Source organism: Chiloscyllium plagiosum, unplaced genomic scaffold (assembly GCF_037043375.1).
Source record: "Chiloscyllium plagiosum isolate Xiang-an unplaced genomic scaffold, Cpla_swu_hap1 HiC_scaffold_38, whole genome shotgun sequence".
Taxonomy (NCBI): Eukaryota; Metazoa; Chordata; class Chondrichthyes; order Orectolobiformes; family Hemiscylliidae; genus Chiloscyllium; species Chiloscyllium plagiosum.
The window spans coordinates 61,719,996-61,744,658 of record NW_028270176.1 but is presented as its reverse complement, the minus strand read 5'-3'; the positions used below and the strand labels follow the sequence as shown (position 1 = coordinate 61,744,658).

The 24,663-nt window shown below is 43.4% G+C and overlaps 1 protein-coding gene across 1 annotated transcript in view; it reads right to left on the bottom strand.

Annotated features, from left to right (window-relative positions):
• LOC148139540 (putative G protein-coupled receptor 139) overlaps nucleotides 1-24,259 on the bottom strand; it is a 99,977-nt gene extending 75,718 nt beyond the window's left edge. Inside the window, exon 1 of the transcript XR_015753678.1 lies at nucleotides 24,195-24,259. The gene's annotated coding sequence lies outside the window, so the exon portion shown is untranslated. The remainder of the gene's footprint in view (nucleotides 1-24,194) is intronic.
• Nucleotides 24,260-24,663: the final 404 nt, after the last annotated feature.

Genomic DNA, 24,663 nt, shown 5'->3' with positions numbered 1-24,663 from the left:
TCTCCCTCTCTCTTGTCTTTCCAAAACCCTCACACGGTGATAGAATATTCTGGAGAATGCCGATTATGGGATGTTCCCGAAAATGTTCCAAGTAATTTCCGTTTACAAGAAAATGTCAACGCACCAGTATGTAACGTGTAAAGGGAAGGAGTAGTGATGTATGTTATTCAAATCACATACAATTAAAATCCATCATGAGGCCAATCAACCCTTCAAATGTGTTCCAGCATATAATAAGATTGCGGATTATTTGATGGTTTTCTCAGCTCCATGTTGCAGGACCTTTCAGTTATTCAACCCCTTGGGTTCCTGTCACTGACCAGACGACACTCAGGCACTTTTATCCCGGTTTTCTTCAGGCGCCTGTTCGAGGGCATTTCCCACGGGGACGGAGATTCCAAACAATATATTGCATCAGTTGTATACATTTATGCAATGATAAGCTCATTTTATACAGACTGACCAAAATCTATACTTATTTTATAGTTATCGGTAAGCAATAACAATTAGTATTCTGGTTATTTCACTTGTCTCACCTTATTTTTATTCAGCCAAAGACAGATTCTAAACACTTGTCTCGTTATAAAATACAATTTCTAGCAGAGAACATTTTTATCATCAGCCGTTATCTTGACCATTATCTGAATTGTAACTTTTTCCCTTGTTATGAAAGTTTCTATTGTCCTTTGTCTGTGGCTGTTTCTGTCTGTAACAGTTACACAGTCTGCCTCTCATTGGCTGGATGGCTGGTTTGTGGTGCAGAGGGAGGACACCAGCGCAGGTTCAATTCCCCCACACTGACAGAGGTTACCATGAAGAGGACGCTCTCTTAACCTCACCCCAACACCTAAGGTGTGCTGACCCTCAGGTTAAACCACCACGAGTGGTCTCTCTCTCATGACAGAGAGAGGTCCTTTGGAACTCTATTCTATCACTTTTGCGTTTATTTTATTTATCTACCTTACCATTTGCTTTGCATTATGTTCCTGGGTGTTTTGGATCAGTGTCATTTTGTACTACTGCCAGCATTTCCCCCACACTGCACATTCCTGCCCCATAATCCGTGACTCCATTGTTATCTGCGAACCTTCTATCTGTGCCTCAAAAATATTCAATATCTCTGCCTCCAATGCTCTGCCTCCAATGCCTCCAATATGTGAGATATCCAAAGTCTCACAACACTGAGAAAATAATAAATAACCTCATCTCGGGTGTGACGTTGTTATTTTGTCTCCTTACCCGAGAAAAGACATGATTACATTGGAAGCAGTTCAGAGATGTCTCACTTCACGTATTCCAGAGATGAAGGGCTAATATTATAAAGGTTTTAATGGATTATTCTTGGAATGAGAGGTGATCTTATTGAAATATGCAAGACCTTGAGGAGCATGAAACATTTGGATACCCACTGGGTGTTTGTCTAGTCCAAAATTGTCATTGTCATAGAACCTCTACAGTGTGGAAGCAGGACATTCTGTCTAAGACTCCACACTGGCCCACTGAATAGTATCCCACCCAGAACTGTCCCCCTACCCTAACCATGTAATCCTGCATTTTCCTTGACTTAACCACCTAATCTACACATCCCTGAGCAGTATGGGTAATTGAACATGTCCAATTAACTCTAACCTGCCCATCTTTGGACTGTGGGAGGAAACTGGATCACCGGAAGGAAACACATGCAGACACGGGGAGAATTGAAGATTGCAATTGAACTCAGCGCCTTGGTGGTATGAGGCAGCAGTGCTAACCACAGATCCACCATGCTGCTCCGATATTTCTATTAGTTATATGTGGCTGACTAAAGAAATCTGCCTGACTTGTTTCTATCACTGAACCTGACCCAGTCCGAGACCTTTATTATCGGCCATATCTCTAACCTGGTTACATTTAAATTTGTTGCAAACAGTGGAGGAGCGGTACTAGAAAAGGTAACAGCCGCACCCTGCAACCACTGTCAGAACCGGAGTGAGGAGAATTCACAAAGTGGCCATTTATTCAAGTGGGAATTCTCTTTTCCAGAAGTTTGTGATGGCTGAATCTTTATATTATATCGAGGCTGACTTCGTCTGATTTTCCATAGACATGTATATCAGGGATAATGGTGCATGGAGAGAAAAGTGCAGCTGAGAGCACAATGCGATAAACCATAACCTACTTTACTGGTGCAGTAGTGTCAAATGGCCGACTCGTGTCCCTCAGCCCTATGTTCTGATGTTCTATTCAGCCCTTCGGACCTGCTACACAGGGCCAGATCGAGGCCACACTGATGGTTAGGTCTTATTTCGAAAATGTACTTGTAGAATCGAGGCTGGCTCAACTCCACTTTCCTGTTATCCCTCGTATCTCTCAAATCGCTTTTATGTCCGAAACCAATTCACCCTGTCTGTAAAAACATTCAGTGACCCAGCTTCCACAACTCTCTGGGATCGGGAATTGCAGACATTCACTATCTTCTGAAAGATGACATTTCTTTACATCTCAGTTTGAAATCGATATCCCTTATTCTGTATCAATATCCCGGAGTGAGACACTCTGCCCAAGTGTGGAACCACATTCTCAACAAATACCTTGTCAAGCCCCCTCTGTATCTTGTCCATTTCAGTAATGTCACGCTCATTCATTTCAAGCTCAATGAATAATTGCCTCACCATTTTTGATATACTCAATAATTCAATCCTTTCATCCCAGAAACCGGCTTAATGTTCCAATCTAGTTACTTTCTGCATCAGCATGCTGACTTTATGTTTCATGCGCAAGAACATTCCAATCCCTTTGTACTGCTCCTTTGTTGGGACTCCTCTTCATGAAATAACAGCCTGCATTTTGGTTGTCAGTGTCATCCTCAAATTCGGATGTTTATTGCACTCAGCTCCCTCCTTCAGGCTCTCAGTAAAGATGTAAATAACTGAAACCATTGGACTGATATTGGTGCGACACCAGAAGATTTGTCTTTATCATAAAGATCGATGAATCCTGACTCTCCAATTTCTATGTGATAACCATCCGTCATCACATGCTAATATATTATCCATCATGCTATGAGTTTCTGTCTGGTGGAAGAGCCTTTACTTTGTGATACCTTGTGGAAAATCTCTGGAAAGCCTCATGTCTACTAGTTCCACTTTATCAAGTCCGCTTGTTACATTCTCAGGGATCTCCAAAAATCCTTTGCATGATTTTACAAGGCAAAATATAGTTTCCCTTTCGCAAAATCATGCTGACTCTGCCTGAAGCTTTTCTAAATGCCCTGCAATTCCTTTCTTAATAACATACTGTCGTCGATTCCCAGCAATAATGGTTAGGCTAAATGGTTCCTGCTTTCTGTCTCGCTCTATCCTTGAAAACAGGCGCCATATTGGAGCTTCACGAGTTTCGCTGGAACACTTCTGTAATCCAGAGAGTTATAGAATATTTCACACAGTGGCACCAGTCACTCTAACCACTACTTTTAAAGCCAATTACGAATTACTGCTGACCTGCCTTTCCTTAGTTTTATCTGTTGTTAAAAACCTTGTACCTTTTGTTAGAGACAGTTCGAGAACCCTCCTACTACCCATTTCCTTGATGATCTTAAAATGCTTACAGTGCCTTCCCTGTGAGGATTGATGTTAAATACTGGTGTAAATTATCTGCCTGTTCCCTGTAGCCACTTCCCCAGTCACACCCTCCGAATGTCCTCAATACACTTTCCTGACTTTCTTTCTACCAAAAGTCACACACTCATCTTCAACTTTTTATATACACATAGAAACACTTGTGATGCTTGTTTTCATATTTCTTGCCAATTTATTTACATCATACCTTTTCATCCTTTTCCCGTCTATTTCTTGCTTTTTCCCTCGCTTTCTAGATTCATACAGTCGTATTGCACACAAACATTCCATCGCCTTATCTTCACCATGGACATCCAGTCCCTGTACACCTCCATCCCCCATCACGAAGTACTTAAAGCCCTCCGCTTCTTCCTTTCCCGCCGTACCAACCAGTACCCTTCCACCGACACCCTCCTTCGAATGACTGAACTGGTCCTCACCATGAACAACTTCTCTTTCCAATCCTCCCACTTCCTCCAAACCAAAGGAGCAGCCATGGGCACCCGCATGGGCCCCAGCTATGCCTGCCTCTTCGTAGGATATGTGGAACAGTCCATCTTCCGCATCTACACTGGCACCACCCCCCACCTTTTCCTCCGCTACATCGATGACTGTATCGGCGCTGCCTCGTGCTCCCACGAGGAGGTTGAACAGTTCATCCACTTTACCAACACTTTCCAACCCGACCTCAAATTCACCTGGACCGTCTCAGATTCCTCCCTCCCCTTCCTCGACCTTTCCGTTTCTATCTCGGGTGACCGAATCAACACGGACATTTACTATAAACCGACCGACTCCCACAGCTACCTAGACTACACCTTCTCCCACCCTGCTCCTGTAAAAACGCCATCCCATATTCCCAATTCCTTCGTCTCCGCCGCATCTGCTCCCAGGAGGAGCAGTTCCAAAACCGTACAACCCAGATGGCCTCCTTCTTCAAGGACCGCAATTTCCCCCCAGACGTAGTCGACGATGCGCTCCACCGCATCTCTTCCACTTCCCGCTCCTCCGCCCTTGAGCCCCGCCCGTACAACCGCCACCAGAACAGAACCCCACTGGTCCTCACGTACCAACACACCAACGTCCATGTCCAGCGTATCATCCGCCGTCATTTCCGCCACCTACAAACGGACCCCACCACCAGGGATATATTTCCCTCCCCTATCAGCGTTCAGAAAAGACCACTCCTTCTGTGACTCCCTCGTCAGGTCCACACCCCCCACCAACCCAACCTCCACTCTCGTCACCTTCCCCTGCAACCGCAAGAAATGTAAAACTTGCGCCCACACCTCCCCCCTTACTTCCCTCCAAGGCCCCAAGGGACACTTCCATATCCGCCACAAATTCACCTGCACCTCCACACACGTCATCTATTGCATCCGCTGCACCCGATGTGGCCTCCTCTATATTGGAGAGACAGGCCGCCTACTTGCGAAACGTTTCAGAGAACACCTCTGGGACACCCGGACCAACCAACCCAACCACCCCGTAGCTCAACAATTCAACTCCCCCGCCCACTCCACCAAGGACATGCAGGTCCTGGTCTCCTCCATCGCCAGACCATGGCAACACGACGGTTGGAGGAAGAGCGCCTCATCTTCCGCCTGGGAACCCTCCAACCACAAGGGATGAACTTAGATTTCTCCAGTTTCCTCATTTCCCCTCCCCCCACCTTGTCTCAGTCAAATCCCTCGAACTCAGCACCACCTTCCTAACCTGCAATCTTCTTCCTGACCTCTCCGCCCCCACCCAACTCCGGCCTATCACCCTCACCTTGACCTCCCTCCCCCTATCGCATTCCCAACGCCCCTCCCCCAAGTCCCTCCTCCCTACCTTTTATCTTAGCCTGCTTTCCTCATTCCTGAAAAAGAGCTTATGCCCGAAACGTCAATTCTCCTGTTCCTTGGATGCTGCCTGACCTGCTCTGCTATTCCAGCAACACATTTTCTGCTCTGATCTCCAGCATCTGCAGTCCTCACTTTCTCCACAAACATTCCATCCAAAACGTCTATGCTGACCAGGTTTTCCACACTAAACTAGTCTCATCTGATTGCATTTGGTCCACAAGTCTTTAAAGGCTTCCCATTCATACATTTGTCCAAATGTCTTTGAAATGTTGTCGCTGTACTTGAATCTACCAGCTCATCTGGCAGCTCATTCCATACACACACCTCCTCTGCGTGAAAAAGTTGCCGATTTGTTCCTGTTAAATCTTCCCCTTTTCACCTTAAATCTGTATGCTTTCTGGTTGGTCTCCCCTACCGTGTGGAAAAGACCTTGGCAATTCACCTTATCCATGCCTCCCATGATTTTATTAACTTCCAGAATGTCACCTCTCAACGTCCTCCATTCCATTTGATACTAACTTCAAGAACAAACATTCACTAATAAGCATTGCAAATTTGAACCAATATTTTAAAAAATGACTCAGCCCAAACTTTATACTTTGATTTGTTTTTCTCCATGATACAATACAAAGGCAGCGTGAAACTCTTACTAGTGCCAATAAGACGTCAAGAAAATAAATTCCTTTGTCTAAAGGAGATGATGATCTCTACAGTGAAAGCGTTTCTCTGACCAGAGCTATGTAAGAAAGGGAATTGTTATACCACACGGTCAGCGTGCAGTTGCCTTTAGCACAGTGAGAAGAAGGCTGAGAATACTTTTTGAACTTCGGATTATTCAGTGCAAAGGGGAAGACGGGTTTTCAATAAAGTTTACTCCAAGAAGGAAACTTTCCAGAGTGAGGTGTGAGTGGGTGGTGTAAAACAGCATGAATGGAGAGGCCGAACCACACTGAGACCAGAGGCAAAGTGGCAGCACAAACGGAGCTTGATGCTACTGCAGAGAAGGTAGACTTGATCAAAGAACTTCAGTTGTAGTGGGTAGGGACCAAAATGTGAGAGAATGTTCTCTGTGATTGGAGAGGGAGAACCTGGAATCAGGAAGGGGAGACAAGCAGGGAAGAGGATGGAGCAACAATGGCAGGGGTTTCAAGGTGTAATTTAGGAAGCACAATTGAAATTCATGTCTCGCATCTGCTTCTGGTCCCTGAAATAAATGTCCTAAATCTGGGCTCGTTAATTTGTGATTGAATAGTATTCTTGACAGACTTTGTGAACCACGGGTGGTTCATCTTCTTTCGAGTTCTTCTTTTCGAACAGAAACAATAATTTATGATCAGTATGTGATATCTGCTTGAATGTCTGCCCATGCATACTCATTGACCTTCCTCTGGGTGCAATTCCACATCACGACTCAGACCGGATGTGAGACAGAAATCCTCAATTTAGATGTCTGGTTCTATTCAATCATTCAGGGAGATCTTCTGCATGTGGTTGAACATATGATCAGTGGGCACTGACTCAATCACACCTCCCAGGTGAAGCAACATTTCACTTGTACTCTTTCAATCCATTCTCCTGTCATTGCTGCTCACAATGCAGTCTCCTTTACACTGATTAGGCCAAACAGAGACTGCACTGAGGAATATTCTCACTCTTTCCGGAGGAATAACCCTGACCTTCTCACTGCTTCCCATTTCAATAACCTTCCTTGCCCTCATGCTGACATTTCGGTCCTGCGCTGCTGAAATGTTCCAATGAAGCACAACCCAAGCTCGAGTAACACCTCACTTTACGCATTGTACGTTACTTCCCGTAGGAGTTAACATTCATTTCCATAACTTCACAGTCTGAACCCATTGTGGCTGTTCTCCATTATTCGTAACATCTGCTTCCTGGTTTCCCTATGACCTTGTCTATGTCTTGTTTATATTGCACTCAGTAGAGAGAAGCCATTTCTCCCATTCACACTTTAATATACACCCAATTTACATCTGTTTCCCTTTGACCACAATCAAAAGCCCCTCCTCTGTGACATTGCACCTCCACATGCTCTGTTTACCATCATCCCTCGTCCACTTTTGTCAAGAGATTAAAACGTCTTTTTCAATTCTGAACAAGGGTCAAGCTGGACTTGAAACGTTACCTCTGTTCTCTGTCTTCACAGATGATGCCAGAACTGCTGAGTTTCTCCATTAATTTCTGGTTTTGAACAGCTTGAAAGACGTGTATCAAAGTTGCTCAAACTCCCTGTCCAATATGGAGCACCATACACTGGGAAGTGAACAATAACGCAAGATGTACAAATTCACTGGTTATGAAATTACATAAGATTGGCATCATTGACACTACAAAGTTCTTAATCAAGGCCATGGAGAGAAACAGAGAGAAACAGTTACAATGTTAAAACCGAAAGTGTCACGATTGGACGGAAAAGATTCAGATGAATATCAGAATTGGATCGTTACAGTGCGGAAGCAGGCCCTTTGGCCCAAAAAGTTCACACCGATCATGTGAAGACTAAACCAACCAGACCCATTCCCCTATACTATATTTACCTTTGACTAATGGACCTAACTTGCACATTCCTGAACACTATAGGCAGTTTAGCAAGGCAAATAACCTGCACAGAAAAAAACTCACACAGACATGTGTAAGACAGTTGCCAGAGGTTGGAATCGGACCTGGGTCCCCACCGCTGTGAGGCAGCAACGCTAACCACTGAACCACGGTGCTGCCCCACGGAAAGTATTTAGGGGTTTTCAGAAATATGACAAGTGAGAGCTGTGACACCATGGGCAGACACTCAGAGGAATGAGAATATTAAATTTGAAGTGTTACCACATCAGTAAACAGGGTAGGTCACGGGGTGATGGGTGAATGGGTCTCGGTGTGAACTGGGGGACAGACAGCTGAATTGCATTGCAGAATTTGCAACTCGAACCTGGAACTTGATGTGGTACTGTCGATCACAGCCGGACAGAAGGAGAATGGCATTTAGTTACAACCTGTAACGTTTTGCCCAGTCTAATCTTTCAGTCTATTATTTCCATTATCGGATCGATGTTTCCTTGACGATTGTGGGTGAATATACCAGAGTCAGAACCATGTGTACCTAAGACTGATGAAAATCTATTTAAAGCTATCACACTGACTACTGTACTTACATTCCAAACAGCAGGACGAATATCGGATAAAGAGAGCAACATGATGACAAAGCAAACATATCAGATCGAAGCTCTGCTGTCCTGCCACATCCAGTCAGAAATGGAGTTGAACCATGGAACCAGTGACGAGAGAAAATGACTCCACAAATATTATTTGAAAACAATGTTCATTGGGATTAGGGCGTCGCTGACTAGGCCAGCATTTATTGCCCGGAGGACTGTTAAGAGTCAATGACATTGCTGTGTGTCTGGAGTTACATGTGGGCCAGAGCAGGTGTGTATGGCAGTTTACTTCCCTAAAGTACATTAGTGAACCAAATCGATTTCTCCCACAATCAGTAATTGATTCATGATCATCATTAAACTCTTAATCCCAAACATTTATTGGATTTGAATTCCATAACGTACTGTAACAGGATTCGAACTCAGGTCACCAGAACATTACTGGGGTTATTAGACTAACATATCAGCAGCAACACCACGTAACTATTGCTTTACCGTACTGCGAAAAAATGGAACCTTCCAGCACATCAGTGTAGAAGACAAGGATGCAGTGTATATACCATCCTCAGCCAGAAGTGTTGCTTGGATGATCCCCACAGAATCACAGATGCCAGACATCAAACAATTCGATTCGCTGCATGTAACATGAAGAAACGGCTGAACACAGTAGATGCGACAAAGGGAATGGGCCTTGACCCCATTCCTGCAATAGAACTGAAGACTTGTGCTGCACAACAAGCCGTGTCTCTGTGGAAGCTGTTTCATTCCAGCTCCAGCTCTGACATCTCCACAGCAATGCTGAAAAGTACACAAAAGTGTCCCGTCCCCTAAGAGGAGAATAATTACAATCTGACCAATTACCACTCCCTCAGTCCCATCACGATAGTCAAATTGGTGAGAATTCATTTGACAGAGCTGTCGACCAGCACAGAAATAACGTCCACAGTGCTGTTGCCGATAGGCCCCCATGTGGAGATGGTGTTGCTGTGGAAATGTTCACTGGATTACTAATCCAGACCAGAATAATGCTCTGGCAGCTGGTGGAAGTTAAAAACAATAAATAAAATATCGAGATCTAAAATCTGGTGCCAGTAATATTGACCTTGAAGCGCATGTCCATTGTCAACTTAAATTTCCTTCCCCAATGTACATTCAGGAAGTGAATCTCCCGTGCTTTCCTGGTCGAGCCAAAAAGTCACTACAGATATACAGACATGTGGTAAACTCTTCAATGGTCTCTGAAGCGGCCATGCAAGGCCGTTATATCAAATTTCTCCGAGGTATTAATGGATAAAAATTAGATAACACCCGGCGCGAGCCTCTGTATCGGAAAAGGGAATCGGAAACACAGTCCTGTCGACATTGCAGAGACCTCCTTCCTTACATCTGAGAGCTTATGGCATCATTAACAGAGCTTTCCCACAGACTGCACAGAAACATTGCGAAATGAGTAAGCCTTTCAATACATTGAGCGTTCTCCACTCTAGGTTTTGGAAAAACATCTCTTCAATTAACTTTTCCCTAACACTATATACTGTATATCCTTTGAAGTGATCATATATCAGAAAAGTATGAAGTAGAAACTTTGGTCCGTCAATTTTGCTCTCCCATTCAATATATCAATGGCTGATCCTGTACATCCACACCAAACTCCTGCTGCAATTTCATCCCTTTAGTGTCTAGAAATCCTTATTTATATTCAGTGCCTTAGATTCCACAGTATTATGTGGGACAGAATTCCCCAGGTTTACCAGTCTGCGAGACTGTCACCCTGTCAGACCTTTATATATTTCACTGACATCTCCACCCATTTTCCTAAACCCCATGGGATACAGGCCCAGTCGCCTCAAACTCTGCTCCCACAACAAGCCTGTCATCCCAGTGAAGCCTAAAACCTCGGAAGTTCTCCTATACTGAGCATGAAGTTCTTCCACTCTCTTTCTGAAATGGCCGGTAAGTCTAAATCATGAACTGCCTACTCTTCCGTTTTGTGGGCAGGGTGCTACTTGAAAAACCATACAGTTTGGAGTATTGTGTGGTCGCATGGTGAACTCTGCCTCACCACTATGTGTTAATGACAAAATTGCTCAATGTCATTTGAATGAAACTTCTCTATTTTGGTTGGCCAGAAGCTGTGACCTTCCATGAATTGACAGGTATATTTGAACTGTTCACGGATACTTGATGACAACCCTAAAGCATTTCTGTTGCCCCTGTGTGCCTCCTGACACAACAGAGCTCAGTTTAGAACAGTTGCTTTGGGCGTTTAGTGTCAAAAAGGAATGACATATCTTGCCGATGTAGGCGATTGTTTTGGTGATGAGTATATCTACAGTGGGACTGTTGGCTTGGGAGAGGACACTGCTGTTGGATGACGACTGGATTTGGAGAATCTTATGAAAGCACTGTCGATAGTATTTCTCCAATGCATTCAGGTGCCTCCTGCAGGTTATCCAAGTTTCCAAAGCATATAGAATTGTGAAGGGCACTAACATCCAACATTCCAATAAGCAATTTGATCACTGGAACTACACCATACAGGTCTGTTTGAAGCAAATTTTGGACCCTGGCTTGTGTTTGATTACTTTTGGTTATCATGCTGCTAAATATCCTAAAATTGCCTTAATAGTTTTGGCCAGAAAGAAAAAATCAACTAAAATTGCTCATTATCAGTTGATTGGTTGGAAAGCTCAAATAAGATCAAGCTAGCCTGTAATGTTACATTGATTGATGAGGCTCACATAGTAAAATGGAGTAACAAAAAACTGCTAGTGCTCATGATTTCAGTTTGGTTACTCCTGTAAGCATCAGGCGACAGAATGATTGCCATATGGTGACTTTTTTTATCTTACTAAACGAAAATGATTTATTAAAATTGAAAATGCTAGAAGCATTCAGTGGGTCAGGCAACATGTATAAAACTGAAAAGACAGCTTAATAGTTTCAGCTATGGCATTTGTTTCCTTTTATCCTTCTAAGCTATTAAAACCTATTACCCTTTGCCAAATTTACTTCCTTCACATCTCCCTGCAGCCTTTTCTCCACCCTTTCAACTCTTCACATATTGGCATAAGAACTTCATTTTTGATTTATCTCATTAACAATCTTCTGTTTTCCACTTAAGCAATTTGTGAGTCATTCTAGCAATCCACCTTGGGCGGCACAGTGGCATAGTGGTTAGCACTGCTCCCTCACAGCGCCAGAGACCCGGGTTCAATTCCTGCCTCAGGCACATTCTCCCCGTGTCTGCGTGGCTTTCCTCCAGTTTCCTCCCACAGTCCAAATATGTGTAGGTTAGGTGAATTGGCCATACTAAATTGCCGATAGTGTTAGGCAAAGGGGTAAATGTAGAAGGATGGGTTGTGCGTCGGCGGGTCGGTGTGGACTTGTTGCGCCAAAGGGCCTGTTTCCACACTGTAAGTAATCTAATCTAAGATCAGCTTGGTCATCCTTCACTGCACTCCCCCAATATCAGGTTTGTGCTTTATTAGGTAAGAAGACCAATACTGCACACAATATTACACAGTGTTCGAGATGGGGGCTCACCAAGGGCCTGTGTAGCTGCAGTAAGACACACCTGGGCTCAAATCCCTCGGAAATGAAGGTCAATACATTATTTATCTTCCAACCTGCTTTCTGTTGCAGCAGTATTGCTTTCTGTGACTGGTGTACAAGGAGATCGAGATCCTTTTCAATGATGCAGCTCTCCACTTGGTGGGTCTATGTATACTGGTCAGTGCGCCAATATCAATCCCAGTATTGACTTCTGGCTTCAAAACTTACTGCCCTGCATGGGCCTTGGAGTTTGGTGAAAAAGTCAACAAAAGTATACACATAGGTATATTCATGCAACAACTTTTTACATTAATTCCTTTTGAAATGCTAGCCTGTTCGCCAATTTTTCCAACCAAAATGCTCAATATTACGTCTATCCACATTGTTCTTCATCTGCAATGTATTTTGCCATTTCGTCCACTTGTCTCAATCACCTTGAAACTTTTTTATATCCTCCTCACCCACTCACAATCTCAGTTTGGTACCATCAGCAGATTTGGAAAGATTACATTTAATGCCCATGAACACATGTTTGATCTGTTTTCTGAATAGATGGGGCCCAAACCTCACTTCTTGGATTATCCCACTAGTCATTGCTTTCTACTCCAAAGTATATGGAACGGTTTATGCTGATTTTCGTTTTTCCTGTCAGCTCTCCTATTCTCAACCCATGCCAATATATTAGATCTAGCTGTTACACACTGTTATGGGCCAGGGCAGACCCCTTCAAATCATTTAAAGGAAGTAGCACAGACCCAACTTTTACCCGTTGACTTAAGCAAGTGTAAGGCGGACATTCCAGGAGTGATGCAGCTGGTCAAATCACTTAGTTTTAAACAAAACAGAATGTCTTTACAAGATTACTGAGTGAGACGCAAACTGAAGCGGATACAATACAGAATAACTTAACCTATCCGAAAACCCAACAGACTATCCCAACTTAATGATGGTGTTCCAAGTACTTGATTTAATCCCATAAACACCCCATGGCAAAACCGAAAGGAAAAAAAAATCAAACCCAGTTTCTTACAGGAGAGATGTCAGAGAGAGGGAGGAACAACATGGACCTGCTTCTTTGGGTCTGGTAGCTTCACAACTACTGCCTGCTTTAAGTAAACAGCCAGCCTGTGGAAAATCAGACCAAACAAACCAAAGCAGAGGAGCAAAACTGGGATAACTGGCCACTCCCCTTTTCATAAGAACAGAAGAACAGAAGAACAGAAGAACTAGGAGCAGGAGTAGGCGGTCTGGTCCTCTGCCGTTCAATAAGATCATGACTGATCTACTCGTGGACTCTGATCTATTTTCCCGCGCTCTCACCATATCCCTTATTTACTTTATTGTTCAAACAGTATCGACCTTAGTTTTAAAAACGTTTACTGAAGTAGTATCAACTACTTAACTGGGCAGGGAATTCCAGAGATTACAAACGTCTGGGTGAAGAGGTTCATTCTCGATTCAATCCTAAATCTACTCCTTCTAATATTGAGGCCACTCCCTCTTGTTTTAGCTTCACCTGCCAGTGGGAAACATCCTCTCTACTTCTATCTTATATACTCCCTGCATAATTTTATATGCTTATATGAGATCATCCCATCATTCTTCTAAATTGCAATGAATATAGTGCCAGTCTGCTTTGTAACACCTCATAAGCCAACCTCCACCCCACCTCTGAAATCACCCGAATAAACCTCTGCACCCCCTCCAGTGCCAGTAAGCCCTTCCTGAAGTAAGGAGAGTAAAACTGCATGCAGTACTCCAGGTGTGGCCTCACCAGCACCCTGGACAGCTGCAACATTACCTCCCTGCTTATAATCTCAATCCCTTTAGCAATGAAGAGCAACATTCCATTTGCTTTCCTCAGTAATTACTGTACCTGCAGACCAACCTTCTGTGATTCATGCACATGGACACACAGGTCCCTCTGTGTAACAGCGTGCTGTAACGTTTTACCATTCAAGTAATAATTCTTTTTTCTGGCATTCCCAACAAAATGGATGATATCACATTTATCAACATTGTATTCCATCTGCCAAACCGTTACCCACTCACTCAAAGTGTCTATGTTAACTTACGAAGTCTGACAGTCCTCTGCATGCTTTGCTATGAAACACATCTTCGTGTCATCCGCAAACCTTGACACACTACACGTTCTCTCCAACTCCAAATCACCTATATAAATTGTGAATATTTGTGGCCCCAACACCGATCCCTAAGGCACACCACTAGGTATCGATTGCCAGCCAGAATATCACTCACTCACACTCACAATTTGCTTCCTGTTAGTCAAGCAATCCTCTATCTCTGCTGATACTTTACCCGTAATGCCATGCACCTTTTTCTTATGCAGCAGCTTCTTGTGTGGCAACTTGTTGAAGACCTTTTGGAAATCTAGGTACACCATAGCCACTGGGGCCTCGTTGTCCACCTTGCTCGTGTTGTCTCCATAGATTTCCAAACGAATTGTTAAACATGACCTGTTCTTCATGAGCCCATGCTGCGTCTGCGCAATTGGAAGATTTCTATCGAAATGCCTTGCTATTTCTTCCTGGATAATACACTCAAGCAGTTTCCTCACTACACAGGAAAAGCTAACTGGTCTATAATTCCCCATAATTTGTTCACCTCCCTTTTTAAACAGTAGCGTCACATTTGCTGTTTTCCAATCTGCTGGGACTGTCCTGGAGTTCAGTAAATTTTAGCAAATTGCCACAATTACTTTTGCTATTTCCCCTGCTACCTCTTCTATAGCCCTGGGATGCAGTCTGTCAGGGCCAGGAGACTTGCCTACCCTCAGCTCCGTTAACTTGCCCAACACTATCTCTTCCATAATAATGATTGTTTCGAAGGTTCTCGCCTACCTTCGTCTCTTTGGCAATTCCGAGCATGTTATTAGTGTCCTCCACTATGATAACAGATACAAAACACCTGTTCAATGGCTCGGCCATTTCATCATATCCTATAACAAAATGACCCTTTCCATCAGCTGAAGGACCAACATTTACTTGAGCCATGCTTTTACATTTTATTTCTTTAAGCTATATACCATCATCTATCTATCTTTATATTCTGTACTTGTTTTTTTTTTTCCTCTCGTTTTCTATCATACTTTTCTCTATAGTTCATTTTGTGGCTTTCTGTTGACCTTTAAAATTTTCCCCAGTCTTCGAGGTTTCTGCTGATCTTGGCCACTTCGCATTCCTTCTCTTTCATTTTGATAGCAGCCCCTATTTCCTGAGACACAGTTAACCGATTACCCATTTTCTTAGAGTCTTTCCTTTTCACTGGAATATACTTCTGCCTCGGAAATTAAAAATTCTCATTTGAAAGTTCTCCACTGATTGTCAACTCTTCCATCATGAAATATTTGTTTGGAGGCGACTTTAGCCAACTCCTCCCTCGTTTTATTGTAGTCTCCCTTGCTGAAGCACAGGACCCTGTAGTTGGATTTTATCTTCACACTCTCCATCTGTATTCTAAATTCAACCATACTGTGATCACTCCTTCACTATGATGTGAATAATTATTCTTGTCTCATTGTACATGACCAGACCTACGATACCTTGCTCCTCATTGTGCGTGCTTTTATTTTAGACTTGAAAGCATTCCCATTTAGTCAAACCCAGACTTTTTGGATTCGCTGCTTTTAAGACATCCATGAAGAATAAAACAAGGACAGAAAAACTTTGTTAAAGGAGTAGCAATGTCACAACACTAGACTTGGGACTTCATCAAAAATGTTTCTGAAAATCCAAGTTCACTGCATCCATTGCTGCGTCATATTTTTTTTCCCCAATCAGTATCTAAAATATGATTGGCCTTTAATAAATCGGCAATGATTTTATCTATGTTGATTACTTTTACATTAATGTAATTTTCAAATTCATGGCAATGCGTCCTTTCTCATAGACTCTTGTATTGTTCAGATTGGTTTTTTAGTGCTAAGCAGACTGTGATTCCTTGCCTCCTTTAGAAATACTGGGGTTATATTTGCTGCTGTCAAATCTGTGAATTCAGTTCCAGAATCATCAAGCATTTGTAAGAAGATAAACAGAGTATTAGTTATTACCTTGGCCACCTTCCTTAGTCATCAACGAGAAGATTAACAGGTCATAGGGATTTATCAGATTTCAGTCAAAATAATTTCTCCAAAACTGTTTATGTACAGATTTGATTCTATATACTTTTTCTCAGTAGACTGAGAAGTGCTTGGAATTTACTTTTTCAAATGTTTTCTTTTGTGAAGGCAGAAGAGAAGTGGTTGCTTCATAGTCCTGCCATTTTCCTGTTCTCTGTTCGCTGGTTTCAGCCTGGAAGGAAGCTACAATGATCTTCTCTAACATTTCACCTTGGTATACTGTATGTTGAGAAACTTTTACATTTCACTCTTGTTAATGTACGCTTCATAAACCCATCATTTCCTGTCTTAGGCTGCTCAGTGATTGATCTTCAACAGCCATGCAATCACAGTAGCAATCTCTTTCCAGTCAGAAATACAGTACAATCTACATTAGTCTCGCTTTCAGACATCCGGCCCATAGACGTGAGTATTATGACACTTCAAGTGCTTGTCCACGTACCTTTCAACGGCTATGCGATGACCCACAACAACTGCCCTCTCAAAAAGTGCATTCCAGACACCAACATACTCTGGGTGAAAATCCATCCTTAAATCCTCTCTAAACCTCAAACCCTTCACTTTAAAAGCGTGCTCATTTGTTCTTGACCCTCTGACTTAAAGGAACCGCTGCTGTCTATCTACCCTTTCTATGCCCTTCATAATCTTACCCTTCTGAATCACGTTCGCCTCAGTCTCCTCTGCTCCAAAGTAACCAACCCGAGCTTATCCAGCCTCCCTCCATAGCTGATATGCTCCATTCCAGGGAACATCCTGGCGAATCCCCTCTGCGCCACTTTCAGTGCAATCACATCTTTCCTGTAATGTGGATCCCTGAACTGCACATAGTATTCCATCTTGGCCTAACCAAAGTGCTATATAGCTCTTGTAATCTATGCCTCGATTAGTAAATGCTATGCCTACTGTCTCCAATTACTTCTTAACTAATCTATTACCCAGTCCCGTCACATTCAGCGATGTGTGAATTCAGTTAAGGTAAATGAAGGCAAACTTAACTTTTACCTTCCCTGTTTGTATATGTTCCTACCAATACCCTTTGCTTTAATGTTTTCTGCTAACTTACTGTTTGTGCCGATTAAAAATCCTCCTGAATATCTGACTATATCGCATCCATTACTTCTCTATGGTTAGGTCTACAAGATATATCTTCAACCAAAACGTTTGTAAATTATAACTTCCCTTTCACAAATGCCGAATAATTCTCTTGAAGTTTGTTTTTCCTTTCTCAGTGTCCAATATCACATTCGTTATGATAGATTGCAAAAGATTACTTCCTACGGATGACAAGTAAACTGGTCCATAGTTTTCCACTCTCCCTCTTCTTCCCTTCTTCAATCGTTGGAATGCATTTATATCCTTTCAAGTTGAATACGGATAAATACAGTCATCCACAATAGAGTTCATCTGTGTATTGCTGCTTTCTCTGAAATTGCAGTATGAAGTACATCTGGTCTATCAGACTTATCAATCCTCATCCCAGTTCTGTTTCCAAATACTACCTCATAACTGTATATAAATGATTTTACTCTTTAGTTACAAAGGTCCCATGGTGACTTGGCATTTCTAGGAGATTTTCTGGATCTTCCTCTTTGAAGACAGACGCAATGTAACTGCTTCGTCTCCTTGTCATGTTTCTGTTCACTACAATAAGTTATCCTGTCCGTACATTCGCTGTGCCACATTTGGCCTTCTTTTCATTTTCCTTTCAAATAGGGACAGACACTTTTCGCCAGTATTTACCAAGAACAAAAAAAAAAATCCCAGCACAGGAACAGGCCCTTCAGGCCTTCCAAGCCTGTCCCGATCCAGATCCTTGTTCTAAACTTGTCACCTATTTTCGAAGGATCTGTGTCCCTCTGCTCCCTACCCATTAATGTATCTGTCTACATACATATTAAATGTTGCTATCGTGACCACGTCTACCACCTCCGCTGGCAATGCGTTTCAGGCATCTGCTAGTCTATGTGTAAAGAACTTTCTGAACATATCTCCCATAAACCTTTTCCCACTCATCTAGAATTCCTGACCACTAGAAATTGAGTACACCACTCTGGGAATAAGCGTATTGCTATCCACCCTATCTATACCTCTCATAATTTTGTAGAACTCAATCAGGTCCCCCGAACTTCCGTCAGTCTAATGAAAATAATTCTAATCTACCAAACCTCTCTTCATAGCCAGTTCCCTCCAATTACAGGAAATGTCCTGGTGAAACTCCTCTGCACTCTCTCCAAAGCATCCACATCCTTTTGGTAAGGTAGGGATCAGAACTGTGTGAACTATTTGAACTGTTGTCGAACCAAAGCCATACACAACTGTAACATGACCTGTCATCTCTTGTACAAAATAGATTCCAACAGAATCCCTCCTGTGGATGACAAGTTAACTGGTCTGTACTTCGCCACTTTCTCTTTTCTGCCCTTCATAAAATGGTGGAATGCAGGAAGCAAAGTATGCTGTATGCCTTCTTGACCACTCTGTCGACCAGCCCCTCGAAGGATCAATGGAGCTGAACATCCTGATCTCTCTGTACATCAATTTTGCCCAGGGCTTTTATTCCATTTACCCTATAGTTCATTCTTGAATTGGATCTTCCAAAGTGCATCATCTCACAATTGTCCAGGCTGAACTCTATTTGCCATTTCTCTGCACAAATCTCCAATCTATCTATTTTCTGCTGCATTATCTGACAGTCCCCTTCACTTTCTGCTACTCCACCAATTGTAGTGGCAACTGCAAACTTATTAATCAGACCACCTTTACCTTCCTTTAGTTCATTTATGTGTATCATAAACAATAGCGGTCCCAGCACTAAACCCTGTGAAACACCACCCAGAACAGTTCTTCATTTTTAGAAACTCCTTTCCACTGCTGCTCTCTGTCTGCTGCTGCCCAGCCTGTTCTCCATCCATTTGGCTCTTAGACTCTGGACCCCTAGCAATTACACCTTCTCCATCAGCTTACCTCATCAAAAACCTTACCGAAGTCCATTATATAACATTTACAGCCTTTAACTCACTATCTTTTTTCACTTCCACAAAGAAATCCCTTATGTTTGCGAAGATGTGACCTCCCCGGAACAAAACCAGGGAAGGTCTTGTTTGGAGTCTGTCTGTGTTGCCCTCTGGAATCAGACGGATTTTAGTTCCAAGGCAGAACTTTATAAAATGCCACATTGACGAACTGCCTACAAAGTGCATATTTTTTAAAAAACAAAATTGAATGCATTTGCAAATACAAATCTGCAAAGTCAAATTCACTCCCACAGATTTATGTGTGTGTGGATGTGAGAAATGCGGAGTCTGTGTGCGCGGGGGTGGGGGAAGAGTGAGAGAGAGAGCGTGTGTATGTGTGTGTGAGAGAGAGAAAGAGCGTGTGCGTGTGTGTGTGTGTGTGTGTGTGTGTGTGTGTGCACATATGCATGCAAGTGTGGCAGGTGCTTGTGTCCTCGTTAAGACACAGATAGATTTGGCAGATCCCTTTCCCGACACAGACTAACGCTCTGGTTTCAGAGCTTCCACACTCTGCAGCCTCTGCTCCATTTGTTGTTCATGTTACAGACCCACTGACTGTAACTACAGTCCTCATGCTCCATACAGAGTTGGGTCACAAACTCATCAGATGTGCCTGAATGTCTGGGGCAGCTCACATCACACTCTCCAGCAAATCATCCCCAACACCGCCACTAAGTTTTGAATAACAGGAGTCAGTCAGAAGATTTTCATAGAGTCATAGAGTCACACAGATGTACAGCATGGAAACAAACGTTTAGGTCCAACCCGTCCTTGCCGACCAGATATCCCAACCCAATCTAGTCCTACCTGCTAGCACCCAGCCCATGTCCCTCCAGACTCTTCCAATTCACATGGCTATCCAAATGCCTCTTTAATGTTGCAATTGTACCAGCCTCCACCAGTTCCGCCGGCAGCTCATTCCATACACGTACTACACTGTGTGAAAAAGTTGCCCCTTAGGTCTCTTTCCCCTTTCACCGTAAACCTATGCCCTCTATGTCTGGACTCCCCGACCCCAGCGAAAATACTTTGTCTATTTACTATATCCAAGCCGCTCATATTTTGCAAACCTCTGTAAGGTCACCCCTCAGCCTCCGTCGCAATTTCGATGCCTGCCCCTTTATAATAATGCTTGAGGGGCTTCCTCGTATTGCTGACCACATTATCAGCTCAGAGGGACAAACACAGGTGTTCAGTGGACAGGCACAGACTAAGTTTCAAAGACGTGAGTAAAAACTGCTGAATCCCTCCTGTCCAACATAGAACATAGAACATAGAAGAACACAGCGCAGTACAGGCCCTTGGGCCCTCGATGTTGCGCCGATCCAAGCCCACCTAAACTACACTAACCCACTATCCTCCATATACCTATCCAATGCCCTCTTAAATGCCCATAAAGAGGGAGAGTCCACCACTGTTACTGGCAGGGCATTCCATGAACTAACGACTCGCTGAGTGAAGAACCTACCCCTAACATCAGTCCTATATCTACCCCCCCTTAATTTAAAGCTATGTCCCCTTGTAATACCCGACTCCATACGCGGGAAAAGGTTCATACTGTCGACCCTATCTAACCCCCTAATCATCTTGTACACCTCAATCAAGTCACCCCTAAACCTTCTTTTCTCTAGTGAAAACAGCCCCAAGTGCCTCAGTCTTTCCTCATACGATTTTCCTTCCATACCAGGCAACATCCTGGTAAACCTCCTCTGCACCCGTTCCAATGCCTCCACATCCTTCCTATAGTATGGCGACCAAAACTGCACACAATATTCCAGATGCGGCCGTACCAGAGTCTTATACAACTGCATCATGACCTCAGGACTCCGGAACTCAATTCCTCTACCAATAAAAGCCAGTACGCCATATGCCTTCCTCACCGCACTATTTACCTGGGTGGCAACTTTCAGAGATCTGTGTACATGGACACCAAGATCCCTCTGCTCATCCACACTACCAAGTATCCGACCATTAGCCCAGTACCCCATCTTTTTGTTATTCTTCCCAAAGTGAATCACCTCGCACTTAGCTACATTGAATTCCATCTGCCACCTTTCTGCCCAGCTCTGCAGCTTCTCTATATCCTGCTGTAACCTGCCACATGCCTCCTCACTGTCAACAACTCCTCCGACTTTCGTATCATCCGCAAACTTGCTCACCCAACCTTCTAACCCCTCTTCCAGGTCATTTATAAAAATGACAAACAGCAATGGTCCCAAAACAGATCCTTGCGGAACACCGCTAGTGACGGCACTCCATGAAGAAACTTTGCCATCAACTACTACCCTCTGTCTTCTTCCATCCAGCCAATTCCTAATCCAAACCTCCAACTCACCCTCAATGCCATATCTCCGTATTTTCTGCAGTAGCCTACCATGGGGAACCTTATCAAACGCCTTACTAAAATCCATATATACCACATCTACCGCTTTCCCCTCATCAACCTCCTTCGTCACCTTTTCAAAGAATTCAATAAGGTTTGTGAGGCACGACTTGCCCTTCACAAAACCATGCTGACTATCCTTGATCACATTATTCCTATCCAGATGTGCATAAATCCTATCCCTTACAATTCTCTCTAAGACTTTGCCCACAACAGAAGTGAGACTCACCGGCCTATAGTTACTAGGGCTATCCCTACTCCCCTTTTTGAACAAGGGAACCACATTTGCTATCCTCCAGTCTTCTGGGACTACTCCTGTAGACAAAGAGGACATAAAAATCAAGGCCAATGGCTCTGCAATCTCCTCCCTTGCTTCCCAGAGAATCCTAGGATAAATGCCATCAGGCCCAGGGGACTTATCTATTTTCACCTTTTCCAGGATTTCCAACACCTCTTCTCTACATACCTCAAAGCCATCCATTCTACTTATTTGTGCCTCAGTATTCTCATCGACAACAATGCCCTGTTCCTGAGTGAATACTGAAGAAAAGTATTCATTCAGTGTCTCCCCAATCTCTTCCGCCTCCACACGCAACTTCCCCCTACTATCCTTGACTGGACCTATTCCTACCCTAGTCATTCTTTTATTCCTAACATACCTATAGAAAGCCTTAGGGTTTTCCCTAATCCTATCTACTAAGGACCTTTCATGTCCCCTCCTTGCTGCTTTTAGCTCTCTCTTCAGGTCCTTCCTGGCTACCCTGTAACTCTCAATCGCCCCAATTGAACCTTCACGTCTCATCTTGAGATAGGCCGCCCTCTTCCATTTAACAAGGGATTCCAATTCCTTATTAAACCACGGCTCCCTCGCACGACCCTTTCCTTCCTGCCTGACAGGTACATAATTATCAAGGACACTCAATAGTTGCCCCTTGAACAAGTTCCACATATCATTTACACTCTTGCCTTGGAGTCTACTTTTCCAAGCCACACATCCTAAGTCATGCCTCACCGCATCATAATTTCCCTTACCCCAGCTATAATTCTTGCCCTGTAGTACATACTTATCCCTCTCCATCACGAGTGTAAAAATCACCGAATTATGGTCACTATCCCCAAAGTGCTCACCTACCTCTAATTCTAACACCTGGCCTGGTTCGTTACCCAGAACCAAATCCAGTATGGCCTCACCTCTTGTTGGCCTGTCTACATATTGTGTCAGGAAACTCTCCTGCACACATTGAACAAACACTGACCCATCTAACGAACTTGAGCTATAGCTTTCCCAATCAATATCAGGAAAGTTAAAGTCCCCCATAACAACCACCCTATTACTGTCACTCATTTCCTGAATCACCTTCCCAATCCTTTCTTCAATGATTCTAGGACTATTAGGAGGCCTGTAAAAGACTCCTAACAGGGTCATTAAACTGTCAGCTTTGTTTCTTTCTTCCATGTGTGTGGGAGTAGTGCAAGAGCACTGCAGGATTGCATTTATAACATGGAACATGGGACACACGGGGAAGTGAACAACAGCCCACTCACACCATTTCATTGTTTCTGAGTTTCACAATGTCAGCACTCGATACATTAGGGAGCCAAAACTCAAGGCCAGGGAAAGGTCCGGAAGGACAGAACAATTCGCATTAAAGATAGAAACAGATAATTAAGATAGAAATAGGCCATTTTGGTGAAATATGGGGAATAAAGTCAGGTCAGTGGGACTAACTGGGGAGCTTTGCAGACTATGCCAATGTATTGTTTAGTAAAATGATTTATCTGCCCAGCATGGAGAGCTGTGCAGACTGTACCAGTGTATTGCTCAGTAAGCTGAACTATGTATCTAGCATATGGAGCTGTACAGAGCGTGCCAATGTATTGCTCAGTAAGGTGGACTATCTGACCAGCATGGAGAGCTGTGCAGACAGTGCCAGTGTATTGCTCAGTAAGCTGGACTGTGTAGACTATGCCAGTGTATTTCAGCCTCAGTATTGGCCGGGGATGGGATGTAGTCAGAGGGACGAAATGCAACCTGTAACCAGAACAGAACACAGTGACCTCAATGCTTTCAATATTTAAACAACAAAGGCAGTGATAAAATGAATGATGTTTCACAGTTGAAAGTAGACAGGTCAACATAGACACCCATGAGTAACACTGCCAGAAGCAAGGAGGGAGAGAGTGAATTAACAAGTACATTGCTGCAGTTAGTCGTGATTTGTAAAGTGAACATCTCGATTTAGAGTCTCGGCAGGAACAATAACAGCGACAGTGATAGTAGGGTCAATGAAAGGTCAATTCCTGAAGAAGGGCTTATGCCCGGAACGGTCGATTCTCCTGTTCCCTGGACGCTGCCTGACCTGCTGCGCTTTTCCAGCAACACATTTTCAGCTCTGATCTCCAGCATCTGCAGACCTCTCTTTCTCCTCAATGAAAGGGCAGTATTACAGTCAATCATGATTTATAAAATTAATAACTGAACATTGAGACTTACCAGGGAGACCAACGAAAACCAGGCTTGGATAATAAAAATATTGAATAATATAAAGTGCATATTCGATCCGCCACCATAATGGGTTTAGATCATAATATGCAGAAAGAAGGCAAACATCCCAATATAAACTCCTGTCCATTCTTGAGACATTCCAGCCTAATGTTCTCAGATTGTGAATCATTGTTGGAAGATTCCAGTCTAATGTTCTCAGATTCTGATCCATTGTTGGAACATTCCAGTCTAATGTTCTCAGATTCTGATCCATTGTTGGAACATTCCAGTCTAATATTCTCAGATTCTGATTCATTGTTGGAACATTCCAGACACTTGCGCTCAGATTCTGATCTCTTCCCACTGCATCTCTTGAGCTGCCGATCCCTGTTAATGCTGTCGGAGGTGCTCCCACTCATACTGTGGAATAGCACATTCAACGGAACCCATTTATCATTAAAAGATGGAACCCCTGCAC